This window comes from Gekko japonicus, unplaced genomic scaffold (genome assembly GCF_001447785.1).
Source record: "Gekko japonicus isolate JY-2015 unplaced genomic scaffold, Gekko_japonicus_V1.1 scaffold2900, whole genome shotgun sequence".
In the NCBI taxonomy this organism is placed as follows: Eukaryota; Metazoa; Chordata; class Lepidosauria; order Squamata; family Gekkonidae; genus Gekko; species Gekko japonicus.
The window spans coordinates 43165-56934 of NW_015177102.1; positions in this window are offsets into that span (position 1 = coordinate 43165).

A 13770-nucleotide genomic window follows, 5' to 3' on the forward strand; every position below is an offset into this window, starting at 1 on the left:
TTTTTTCCCCCTACAAAGCCATTTAAAAATAGACTATACTACCACATCCTGTAGCAATGAATCTGATATGCTGCATGTTGTGTGAAATAGCACCAACCTTGAGTTCGAATGTAAGGCAGAATTTTCTTTTGCCGATTTACACCACCTTATCCCCCTGTGTATCATATCCCACAAAATATTCAAACTTAGAACTTTATTATAACCCCTTGATCATTTCAGCTGCTCTCGCTAGACCTTTAATATCCAGAGCTTGAGACGGTATTGCAAAAGGGGATGCACCACAGATGGCATTATGTAATGGCATTATACTTTATTTTCAATCACTTTCTCAGTAATACCCAACACTGAACTTGCTTTTTTCACTGCTGTAGTGACCGAGTTGACCTTTTCCAGCAAGACTTCCACGAGGGGAGTTGGTGTGCTGTACTGCTTAAAATTTTGGACTAGGATTTTGAAGATCCTGGGATTTACCACGTGTGTGTGTAAAGTGACATCAAGTCACAGGTGACTTACGGAGACCCCATATTGTTCTCCAGACAAGTGATTGAGCTGAGGATGCTTACCAGTGCTTTCCTCTGCAAAGTCTTCCTTGCTGGTCTCCCTTCCAAATACCCAGCCCTGCTTAGTTTCTGCAATTGGGCTGTAGTAATCCCATCCCACGTCCTGGAATTACCACGTACAAGCCTTAAAAACCTCACCTTGAATGAATTCTTTGAACAGTAATTATGAGCACCTGTGGTTCCAAGCCACACCAAAGAGACCCTTGCTTGATAGGGGAAACCTGACTCGGGACTACTTGCCTCCTTGTTTAAGGTATCAGCAGCCAATCAGTGTTGTCCATAGCTTTGATTTAGGGGGAAGTGGGTAAAAGAATACTCCCCCCCCACCTAACCTGTTCAACTTGGTTTAAACTCTTCCCTGGTTGATTTGTTTCACATTGCAAAAAAAGTGAGCTTAATTACCAAACTTTCACAAAGGAATTTAACATACTTGGATTATCATGGTCAATTACCATTAAATGCCAATATTCTTAATGAAGCAGACACCAATTCAAAGATGATGCCACCAGTTCTTACTGACCAAACAGACTAAATATGTTTCAAGAGCTATTTGCTCCAGAAGGACTGGGACAACCCTTAACAGAGAGAGAGACAGAGAGAGACATTAAGTGATTATAGAAGCAGCCGTTTTTCTGTTTGAGGGCACATCATGTAAGAACTACAGTGGTGGATCCTAGTGTTTTAGAGAATCATATCAATTATTATTAACACAGAACATTTATGAATCATTCAGCTTCAGTATATTTAACAAATGCTCCCTATTTCTCATTTTTGCTAAAAATATCCACTAAAGCTTAGCTAAAGAACACCAAGAAACGTGGAATGCTTCTCCACTATCTGCCCCATTGAGAAGGGAGAGGCAAAACACAATCAGGTTTCAAGAGTGTATGTATTAGGAACAAAACCAAACAGTGCCTCTCTGTGGGATGTGATCACTCCTGTGCCACACATAGCACAAAGCTCAAGCAGGGGAAAAGTGAGGGCAGGGCCTTCTTCTGCAGGCCACCCAGCATGCTAGTGGCAAGGTTAGGAATAAATATCAGGATTGTGTAACGGCCAAATTCCTACATCTAAATATTAAACACAACACCACCATCACTGAATGTTTGTAAAGAGCTACAGCTTGCTTACTGAGTTTGGCAGAACTTTGAATCACTGTGAATAATTTAGTAGTTATGAACTGTAAAAGAACAGTGGCATTGGTTCAGGTCTGCAAGTGGAATTTATGCTCGCAGAATGGGGCTTTCCTGCTTTTCTACTATTGCAGCTACCTGTATGACTGAAAGGCTGCTTTTGTGGACTAGGAGATCCCCTGGAATGGCATGGGATGTGACAAAGGGAGCCATAGCAGAAAGGGGGAATAATAAAAGGAGATGTACAAATATTTTAATAAACTTTTGCTCAGTGGAGTGGTAAGGGTAGAATCGACCCCAGTGTACTTATGCTAGGACACCTTTTGATTCAAGTCACAGCTGGTTGTATCCAGCCAACTGCTGGCACAAGCTGGTGGCAGATGTGAATTTCCCCTGTATCCTCTTTCCCCTGACAGTCCTTTGTGACCCCTGGAAAGATGACGAGTCACTTGGGCCCACTGACTGCTGGGGCGGGGAAGGAATGCAGGAAAAATCCACATTTGCCAGCTGTTTCTGCTGGAGATCTGTTGGACAAAACCCAGTGTATTTATCTTGAAGAAGAAAGCATGACCCATGAGAAACTTATTGCAGTTTGTTAATGAATACACTTTACATAGCAGCTTGAATAGGCCAGACTAGCCTGATCTCATCAGATCTTGGAAAATAAGCAGGACTGGCCATGGTTAGTATCTGGAGACCACTAAGGAAGACCAAGGCTCCTATGCAGAGGATGGCAACAGCAAACTACTTCTGCTGATCTCTTGCCTTTAAGACCCCACCTGATGAAGTTGCAACTTTTCAGTACAATTATTATTATACCTTGTCCAAAATTACAAGTGACCCAGAAGACACTGCATTTTTTCCAGGTTAAAAGTTACTCAGCCACTAAAGGCCCAAAGTTCTTAGTGCTGTTGTCCCATTCTACAAAATTGGGTATTCTGACCTTACCAGAATGACAAAATGTACATGGCACCTCATAAACGAAAGAGAATTGCATTTATTGACTTGACTTGTCTGATTAGCCTGACAGACATTAAGAAGAAGAAGAAGAAGAAGAGATTGGATTTATACCCCGCCCTTCACTTGGAGTCTTAGAGCGGCTTACAAACTCCTTTCCCTTCCCCTCCCCACAACAGACACCCTGTGAGGTGGGTGGGGCTGAGAGAGCTCTGACACAAACTGCTCTTCTTCAAGGACAGCTGTGCCAGAGCTTGCGACTGACCCAAGGTCACATCAGCAGGTGCAAGTGGAGTGGGGAATCAAACCCGGGTCTCCCAGATTAGAGTCCGCGCACTTAACCACGACACCAAACTGGCTCTTAAGTTCTTCTACCTCCCAGGCCGCTGCTGTAAGAAGGGTGGGCAACTTCTTAAGCTGTCGGGTCCTTTTAAATGGCGCTATACTGGCAGTTGTATCCACTGTCATGTTTACAATGCTTTTCTAATTCTTAAAACAGTACTCTTCAGCAGCATTCACTGTAACAGACGTCAAGAATCCTCAGAACAGCCATCTTGAATTACGTTGTCTTTCTCCTGCAAAGCGGCATGGGCTACGTATCAGGATGCTGGTCCTCTTGAAGTGTGGATACGGAGCTACTGGAAGTCCCACAGGAATGGAGGTAGTCATGTGGCTGGGAAACTGTGCCTCTGGTCTGCTCCTCCCATCTCATTGTCTCCTTCTGCAGCTTTCCTGGTGAGCCAAGATTCAGCCAGAAGGTACCAGGAATGTCCAAAAGGAAGAAGTCAAGCTGCCAACATGGATCCTGTGATTGGGTGCAGTAGCCATGCTGGAAAGTCTCAGATCGTCCTCAACAACTGCAGGTAGGAGGCCCAGTTTTCCTCACTTCTGATGGCAATTAGACTGCTTTTCACACAGTGGTGTTACTCAAGCTGGCTGCAAAATCCAGGATTCGCTACAAAAAGACACAAAACGTTGTTATGATAAATACGCAATAATTCATTTTCTGATAATTAGAAGAATGCATAAATAAAAATTGTTGGCTCATGAATACCCTCTTTTAAAGATTATAGGTCATCGGACAAATAATGTTTCTTTTGTTTCTGCTTTTAATTCCAGAGTCGCACACTCGATGGTTCTTTAATATTCAAGTTATTAAGGGATTTTAGAATTAATTTCAACACTGCAGTTGCTTATGTGAGGATAAGTCCATAGCCCTAGAGCTGGGTATTAAACAGAGTGCCTAGTTCATAATGCCTGTGAACAAGAACGGTGCTTGACATTTTTTGCCAGAAGCACAATGGATGCTGCACCAAGGACAAAGATAAAATTTTTAAGCACAGAAGGAGACTGGTTTCTGCTGTTTACTGAAGGCACCGTTTCAGACCCTGATACAAGACCTTTCACAAGCTCAACTGCATGTCTCTCAAGCATGCCTTTGCTGGTGTTCGGCATAAAAAAGGACACTCATACCTACCACTCTACATGGCACGCACATTCTTCCCCTGCAGGGAGGACGAATACAAGAGTAGATAAGCCATATGTGACAGTTGTTAGTCACATTGCATAATTCATGATTACAAGGTGCTTAGTTGTTTTAGCAAGGACTGTAGGAGAACCTGACTGGGTGAAGAAGAAGAGATTGGATTTATACTCGCTATTCACTTGGCGTCTCAGAGTGGCTTACAAACTCCTTTCCCTTCCCCTCCCCATAACAGACACCCTGTGAGGTGGGTGGGGCTGAGAGAACTCGGACACAAACTGCTCTTTTTCAAGGACAGCTGTGCCAGAGCTTGTGACTGACCCAAGGTCACATCAGCAGGTGCAAGTGGAGGAGTGGGGAATCAAACCCGGTTCTCCCAGATTAGAGTCTGCACACTTAACCTGCACAGACACTGTGGAAGGAGTAGTTACTCAGACGATGTAGAATTCAGCATTTGGATGGCAAATCTTTGCCTCCTCCTCCTCTGGAAAAAATTGCTGCAGTTCCATAAGCTGTCATTTGAAAGAGAGGAAACAAAGATGGTGAAACAGGAGAAGAGTGGCTGATATGAGAAAGGTATGACAGAACCTCATGCTAGCATTACGATGATTTTCTTTTTAAATTTTTGACTTTTGTTTCTCGTTACAAGCTGGTATTAAAGGCAGATCCTGAATCTGAAACCAGTTTGGTTTAGTGGTTAAGTGCGCAGACTCTAATCTGGGAAAACCAGGTTTGATTCCCCACTCCTCCACTTGCACCTGCCGGGTGACCTTGGGCAAGCCAGAGTTCTGGTACAGCTGTTCTTGAAAAAGAGCAGTCTCTGTCAAAGCTCTCTCAGCCCCACCTACCTCACAGGGTGTCTGTTGTGGGGAGGGGAAGGGAAAGGCGTTTGTACGCTGTTCTGAGACTCCTTTGGGTAGTGAAGGGCGGGGTATAAATCCAATCTCGTCTTCTCTTCTTCTTCTTCATAAGTCCAAAAAGAAATATTTTTTTTGCTCAGGACTGCAGCATACAATAATATTCTAAGCAGTAACTGTGAATGGTTTATTTTGGATGAAGAATACCGGAGAGCCAGGCAGTGTGGCACATTGTTATCCTTTTGAACCCTGCTACTCACTGGGTGACCTTGGGCTCGTTAGTTTCCTCTCAGCCTACCTCACTGGACTGTTGAGAGAGCAGAACAGAGGATTGGAGGACCCCATATGCTGTCCTTGAGCTACTTTGAGAAATACCATAAAAACAAGAGACATTTCAGACTAGGTTCGACGATTTAGCTAAAACATTTATTGGCATGCTTTTATTTATTTATACCCCTCTTTTCTCCCCAATTGGGACTCAAAGTGATTTAGAACACCACTCTCCCCGCCTCCGTTTTCTCACTGGGAACACCCTGTGAGGCAGGTCAGACTGAGGTCCTGGGACAGGCCCAAGGTCACCCAATGAGCTTCTATGATTGAAGTGGGGATTGGAACCCAGGTCACTCAGGGGTCTTAGTCTGCCCCTCTATCCACTACCCCACACTGGCTATCGGAACTCCTCCAGTTAAGTCAACCCACAGCATTCTCATTTACATCACTGATTTCAAACTTTATGAACTTCAGAAAACTTAAATGGATTTTCACCTTTGCTTTGGCAGAGCCTAGGATCTTGATTAGGTAGTCACCAGACAGTGTGCACTCTTGTACTACAAAAAGCTGCAATTCTGTATCAGTCAAGTTATCTAAACTGCATATACATTAGGGAATCCCGAGATGTGTACAGATTACACAAAATAAGCAAATGCCAACAAAACACCTTTGCAGCATTTTAAAGACTAAAGGATTTATAGCTATAAACCAAGAGAAAGATGGCAGGGAATGGAGGTTATACCAAATTAAGCTGGTTGCCTCATGTCTGTTATTCTGAATAATTTATTTTGGGTTTGCTAAACATTGCAAGGGGAATAGAATTACAAAAGGAACTCAACCCCACACCCAGAACACTGACAATTGAATTCAACCACACCTTTTGCTTCTGAAGCTTCCAAAGGGATTGCCCATGGCCTTAGAAACAGCTCTCTCAGCCAAAATGTGTAGAAATTTGCTTTATTCTCTCCTTCTCTAAAGAAAGCTGACTTTCTCAGAAAGCCAGTTCTGTTTTTAATTTTACTTCATTTACACCCTGCCCTTCCCCCCACGGTGACCCAAACCAGCTGACATTGCTCTCCTCCATGTTATCCACAAACGACCCTGTGAGGAGGGTTAGGTTGAGTGTGTGTGGCTGAATGGTTCTACGGCAGCAGAATGGAGGTTCAACCCTGGATCTCACAGATCCTACACCACACTGGCTTTTGTGTGTGTCCAACACCACATAACGATTTCAATCCCAGTGACAATTCCCACCAGCAGACGTAGAGAGGAGATTGTTCTTGACCCCGCCCCACGCAGGCTCTTGACTCACTCCTCATGTGGTTACCGAAGACCCTGTTCCCTAGGAGCAGCATTTGGGGGAAATCAGGGGCAAATGGAGGAAATAAAGTTCAATTCCACTAATGGAAGTGCATGCCTTTGGTGGAAATTGTTTTTGGGATCCAATCGACTGTGCTTTTGCTGAACCCTGGCTTTACGCTTATATCTGCTTTTATCCTATGATCCCCCCTGGTTTGTACAAACTCTCTCTTCCTTCCATTCTTTCAATGCGAACATGCAACACAATCCTGTCAGCATCCCCTGTGTGATTATCTGCAACCTACACATTGAGACTTAACAGTTTATAAACCCATTCTCAGCCAGCAAAGGATGTAAAATTATCTGCATTCTTCCTAGTATTCCCCAAGCCATCGTGTGTTGGGAGGGAGCACAATCAGGAAGGGCCATAGCTTAGTGGTAGAGCACATACTTTCCATGCAGAAAATTCCAGATTCAGTCTTTGCCGCTTCTAGTTAAGAGTATCTTGGAGAAGGGGTTGGCCGTCACTAAGCCTAAGAACTTGGAGAGCTGCTACTAGTACAGGTATAGACAATGGACTCACTCAGAAGAAACCTGCTTCATTCATTGATCTACATAGTTCAAAGTCAGGATTTGTTCAGAACAGAGTACCAGAAGATAATGCTGCTTGCATTGCAGCAGTCCCACCTGCAGTTATGGACTGAACTTTGTTTCCCTGCTGTCTGTGCCACAGAGAGGTGAGATGAGTAGTGACCAGAGGCAGGATTTCTCAGTCATAGCACCTTGACTCTGGCATGCTCCCCCACACCCCCGGAATTCTAGTCTACCTTGCTTTCTTTTAGGCTAAAACATTTCTTTTTTTTATCCTGGCTCTTAACTAATGGTTTTTATCCTTTAAATATTTTATGGTATGCTTGTGGCCTAAGAATAATTTTATGCCCGTCATTTTAGGGTGCTCGGAGTGTATTTTATGCCATTGTTATACTTTGGCTTGTTTTAATGGTAGTGGTTTTCTAATGTTTGGGTTTTTAAGCTAATTTGCTGGTTTGGGGCCTGTATTTTTTCAAATTGTCTTTTAATGCCTGTGTTTTATTATATTAGCTGTAACCCCAAGAAGACCTCTGTAGAGGCAGCATTTTTTTTTTTACGCCAATAGCCAAATGCCCAGGATTTTCCCAGCCCTGTTCAAGAGGGTTTAAAGGCATCATGTCTGAGAGAATGTGAAATCCTCCAGACGGAGGGGATTCAGGTTCAGTGGATGGGAAAAGCTCAGGTTTGGCTCCAGTTAGGTAATAATAATAGATCAGTTTGGTTCCTGGATCCCAGGTCTACTCCCTGAAGATATACTAGAGAAAGCATGACAAATAAGCCATATTTCCCCCATACGGAAATCCTAAAGGAATCTTTATGTGGCTGGGGGAGGGGACACAGAACTTTGGAGCAGGAGGGTTCCGATACAGTCAGGGGCAACAGTTACACAAAACAGCAGAGGTTCTGAACCAAGCTTAGTTCAGCTTAGAAAAGCAAGAACAAAGGGAAGAAAAATGAGTGTAGAGTAAGTGGTGGGAAGGGATGAAGAATCAGAAAGCACGTGAGCCTAAGGCTCAGTTCAGACATCATGCAAAACCAAGATTTAATTCCACTAAATATGGTTAGTGAGAATGTCTGAATGCAGGCCACTCCAATATAGACGGTATGGGTTGGCTTATCAACCCCAACCAACTTCAGCTTTGTATGACATGAATGTAGACAGCCTAGTTCAAGCCAACGCAACACTAACTTTGGTTGAGGCAAACCAGAATTTGAATTACTGACCGGAATCTGTTCACAAACTAACCATCGTTACAATAATCCACCGGGCTACACTACACCCTCCTGCAGAGAGGCATTTATTAACTCCTGGACCAAGTCAACCGACCCAGCCCAGCATGATATGATTAGCCGTGGAGAGCAAGGGTCAAGAGACTAGAGGCAGTTGCACACTTCAAAGGGCCTTGTCCACTTCGTCAGGCCTCACCCGACTGAAAGTCATACATACAACTAGGACCAGGCTGCACTCCAGTAGCATCCTGAGACAGAGCCTTTCTGACTATAGTGTCTGCAAATTGCTTTGTAAAGGAATCAAAGCAGGCTTTTATGTCTTCTGGGTCAACATCTTCTGGGGTTTGAGATAAAAGCCCCTTCACAACCCGGAAAGGCTCTGCCAGATGGCTTTGTGAAGATGCAATTGTGGCAGAAAAGTGAGCATGCTTTGCTGCAATCACTGCTAGAGAGTAGGTATGATAACATGCTCTCTCGTCTCTCCTGTGTTCACTTCCATTCACTTTCAGCTTGTCTCCACTTGTGCTCTAGACATCTGCCCCACTGTTTCATCATCCAAAGCTCCTCAGTAAACCAAGGGGCATTCCAAACTCCATGGAAGGAGAGAGGGTGCTCAGGGGCAATGACATCCACAGCCTGGCTCATCTTCCTATTCCACGGGTCGACCAGGGCTGCAGCAATAGCACCAACAGTCCCATGGTTGTCATGGTGGCCATGAAGTCCTGAGCTGCTCCTGTTAGGGCAGCCGCGCCTTGAACATTTAAGTCCCCAAGGACAACGAAACTCAGGGCCATTGAACCCAAGTCCAAAATTGCCTCTGGCAGCTCAGGCAGGGAGTTCCCAGCATCAGGTACATACAATCAAAATTGGGACTCTGGGCAACAAAGCATCTGGTGAGTGCTACCGAGGCCTGAAAATCCATGGCCACCCCCCTCCCCCAGGCTTGTGCTGCTGAAAGAAGCTGGGGGGGGGGGAACCTGTATCACCCAAAACTTGATTTCTAAGGAGTTGCTAGAAATAGGCCGCTCTGATCTACTAAGACCAGACAATGTACAAACACTGTTGGCCAATATACAAGCAAATTAGAATTCTGAAAAAAATAAGATTTTTATAGGAGCTTTTCAGACATTAATAACACATATTTAAGATGGGTAGCCGTGTTAGTCTGTAGCAGTAGAAGTGAACAGTGACTCATGAAAACTCATACCCTCCCACATATTTTGTTAGTCTTTAAGGTGCTACTGGACTCTTGCTCTTTTTTTACTGCATATTTAATTATAAAGCTCAGTAAAGATTCTACTCTGCACCAGTTGTTTAGATGATGGATAAAATGAGTTGAGGGGAATATTCAATCATAGCATATACCTTTGAGTTTTATGCTTTGACTTTTCTGTGTGACACAAAAGATATGTCATAAATGATGTCACAAATCACAGGAAATGTGGGTCCTTGCATGGGAAAAGCAGATTGATCCTAAGGTGCTTGGATTGGTGGGCACTCTGTTCTTTCTTAATTCCTTATTTCTTTTCTTCATTCTTTATTTTTAAAAGGAACTACACGCCTCTATACCTTTAAATACCTTTATATACTTTTCTCTGCATACTGTATCTTCAGGTATGAGCCTACGGGGAGGGCGGGATAAAAATCTAAATAATAAATAAATAAATAAATAAAATGTAGGAAGGTACAGAATACCATCTCCTGCCAACCTAGCAGTTCAAAAGCAAGAAATTGCAAGTAGATAAATCGGTACCACTTTAGTGGGAAGGTAACAGCGTTCCGTGTGCCTTGGTGTTTAGTCATGGGTTGGCTTATGGAAACGTCTTCGGACAGCGCTGGCTCTTCGGCTTTAAAACAGAGATGAGCACCGCAACCCTAGAGTCGGATTTGACTGGCTTTCGAGCAAAAGAACCTTTACCTTTACCTTACAGAATATCATAGGCATATTCTTGACAGAATCTTTAAGTACTGCACTTTTTAAATTAAATGACTTCTTTAACATGCATTTTTCAGTTCTAATGGAACTTTTTTGCACTGCTGCCTGAGCATCACAAGCAGTTTGTTTTTTAAAAAATAATTCGCCCCCAAAATATTTAAATCAAGCATAAAATGGCAATAATCAGTATGCTTCTGCCTGAAAATATCAGTGTACCTTTTTCTGACAAATAATCAAACTGAAGCCAACCTTCTGGTTTTTTTAAAACAGAAAAACAAGAATTCATGGGAAATGTCCAAGAAAGAAAAGGAAAATCAACCAATAAGAAAAGAAAATCCAGAGACAGATATCTGGTTGACAGGCAAAGTACAACGTAAGTTTCATATCCCTGAGCTCAATGGTAATTTGGAATAAATACCACCTCTTGTTTCGTTACAGGGGTAGACCTGCCACAGCATACAGACAACATAACCTTACCATTCTTTTAGTCTCTTCATTACAAGCATTGCAAATAAGCCCTACTGAACAGACCTGAGTAGGATTTTGTGTAGACTTGCTTAGGATGACACTGTATGAATGCTGAGTCAACCAATTCTCTGCATTCCTGGTTATTCTGTTTAAAAAGAATTTGATGTTCTTGAGATTACTGGTTGGCCGAGGATTCCAGGTAGGCAGCTTGAGAGCTAAACTAGGCACCTGGATATACATGTGTTTATATAACCTGTGCCTGTTGTGAGTTCTATGGGGCTAATTCAGGAACAGAAGCTGAAACCTAAATTAACTTTAAACCAAAATCCTCCAACATACAGGACAATACAACAAGACTTACACAGTAAAAATAGGTGTAACAGTGAACAGATTGTTTCTCTAAATGCATTTAAGCAACTGGTTCTTGCTTGCTACAATTTTTGTTGTAGTCCAACTTTTCCAGTCCACCAACTGCTAGATCCTCCCAATGCATGCCTCACACAAATAGGAACAAACTGAACATTTCAGAAACCAGGGTACAATCTTCAGTTCCAGTATAAAGCCCTGCAGTAACAATATATTTCCAATAACACCAGTCATTTAATTTTCCCGCCTCAGCAATTAATTTCTCAAATATATAATTTTCAATTACACTGTATAAGGGGACAGATGCCCAGGAAATCATATCCAGCACCCCACCAAACAGACTTTGCTGCTAGCCTCTCCTGGGCTAAACCCAGGAGTTCCTTGGAGTCTGCATACCTGCCTGTTCATGTGCAAAGTGGGAGACTGGGATTAAGAAAGAAAAAGATCCAAGCCACTGAGAAGTGCCCTCCCACGCTGGGGAGAAAAGTCAGTAGTCCCCAACAGTGACCCACAAGTCAAAATTTCCTTGGTATGGGCACCCACATGAAAAACAGTATTTACAAATCTTTATTTATTTATTGTCCCATCCCAACTTGCACCGTGCTCTGGGCAATGTACAGCAGAGGCACAAAGCCATAAAACAATTGTACAAAACATTAAAAACAAATATAATCAAAAATAGAATGACAAATGAAAGAAAACCAGGTTAAAACTGCACAAGCTAGATACCCACTTTTACAGGCTTTGCAACCCACATTTCGGTATATTTATGTTAAGCTGCAAAGGTCACAAAGCCTGTGAAAGTGGCTCCCAGGTTTGTGATACACATACACACTCTTGTTATATTTTCAGATGAATATCCAATCCATTAGTCTGTAGCGGCAAACAGAGCAGGAGTCCAGCTGCACCACAGAGACTAATAACATTTACTTCAGCATAAGCTTTTGCAAACCAAAACTGACTTCATCAGGTGCAAAGATGTCCCTACTTAATAGGTAAACTATGCAGATGACACAAGCAAACATGGCTGCCCCCATCACATTTCGTTTTGGTCCAAGTCCGTGGCCAGGTTCTCACCTACATGTGTCTGGGTGGTACTACTCCAGGTGGATACTGGAAGCTTTCCCTGAGAGCCTCTGAACCAAGGAATCCAGGGTGGAACTATACACCCTGCCACGAAACTGACTCCCTCTCTCAGCATAATCTACCTTACAGGGCTGCTGGGGGAAGATAACATTGGGAAGGAGAGACACTTCCTTCTGAAGAAGAGGCAATGTTTATACCCCACCCTTCACTAGGAGTCTCCGAGCAGCTTACAATCTCCTTCCCTTCCTCTCCCCACAACAGACACCCTGTGAGGTAGGTGGGGGTGAGAGAGCTTTGAGAGAACTGTCCTTGAGAGAACAGCTGTGAGAGAACTGGAACTGACCCTAGGTCACCCAGCTGGCTGCATGTAAAGGTGTGAAGGAATCAAACCTGGCTCTTCAGATTAGAACCCACAATCTTAACCAGGATATCAACCTGGCTTTCAGTTATACCCCACCCTTCACTAGGAGTCTCCGAGCAGCTTACAATCTCCTTCCCTTCCTCTCCCCACAACAGACACCCTGTGAGGTAGGTGGGGCTGAGAGAGCTCTTTTGAGAACTGCTCTTGAGAGAAGAGCTCTGAGAGAACTGTGACTGACCCAAGGTCACCCAGCTGGCTGCATGTGGAGGAGTCAGGAATCAAACCTGGTTTTCCAGATTAGAGTCCACCGCTCTTACCCACTACACCAAACCAAACAGGGCAGGATAAAAAAAAAAGTCACAAATAGCGAGCACGTCAACAAACGTCTCTTAACATATTAAACCGCGTCTCTTAAAGAAACAACAGGTTACGAACAGTGTTCCCTCTAAGCTGAGTTAGTGTGAGCTAGCTCACAGTTTTTTAGCCTCCAGCTCACACATTTTTGTCCTAGCTCAGGCAGGATGGCTCCAGAGCAGACTAATTTATGCAGTAGTCAAATTGCTCGCTCCAGGATAAAAAAAAAAGTCACAAATAGCGAGCACGTCAACAAACGTCTCTTAACATATTAAACCGAGTCTCTTAAAGAAACAACAGGTTACGAATGAATTTTATTCACGGCCAAAGCTAGCAATTACTATAGAATTAAAACCATAAGGTGATAAAAATAACAATAAAATAAGGGTAAAATACAATTTGAAATCTCGGGGATTTTTTAGAGTACAAAACAACTGACAAAGAGATTAACAATTTTCTGCCTGAGCTATTAAAGATTAAAGACGAGAGAAAGCCCAACCCTTGGATCACCTGAGATTCTCCACTGAGAAACGGATCCTGTCGAGGAGGAAAGTTCGGCTCTTCACCGATGCCGCCTCTAAGGTCTGGAGACTTGTGAGCAAACATTCTACTTTGCGAACTACTGGCCTTAAAATTGTGAGCGAGCGATTTGGCTGCTGCATAAATCAGTTTGCTCTGGAGCAGTGCTCCCTCTGAGCTGTGGACCCTTGCGAGCAAAAACTCTACTTTGTGAGCGACTGGCATTAAAAGTGGTGAGCGAGCGGTTTGGCTGCCGCATCGACCAGTCTCCTCTGCAGCCGTCCTTCCTGAGCCGAGCCA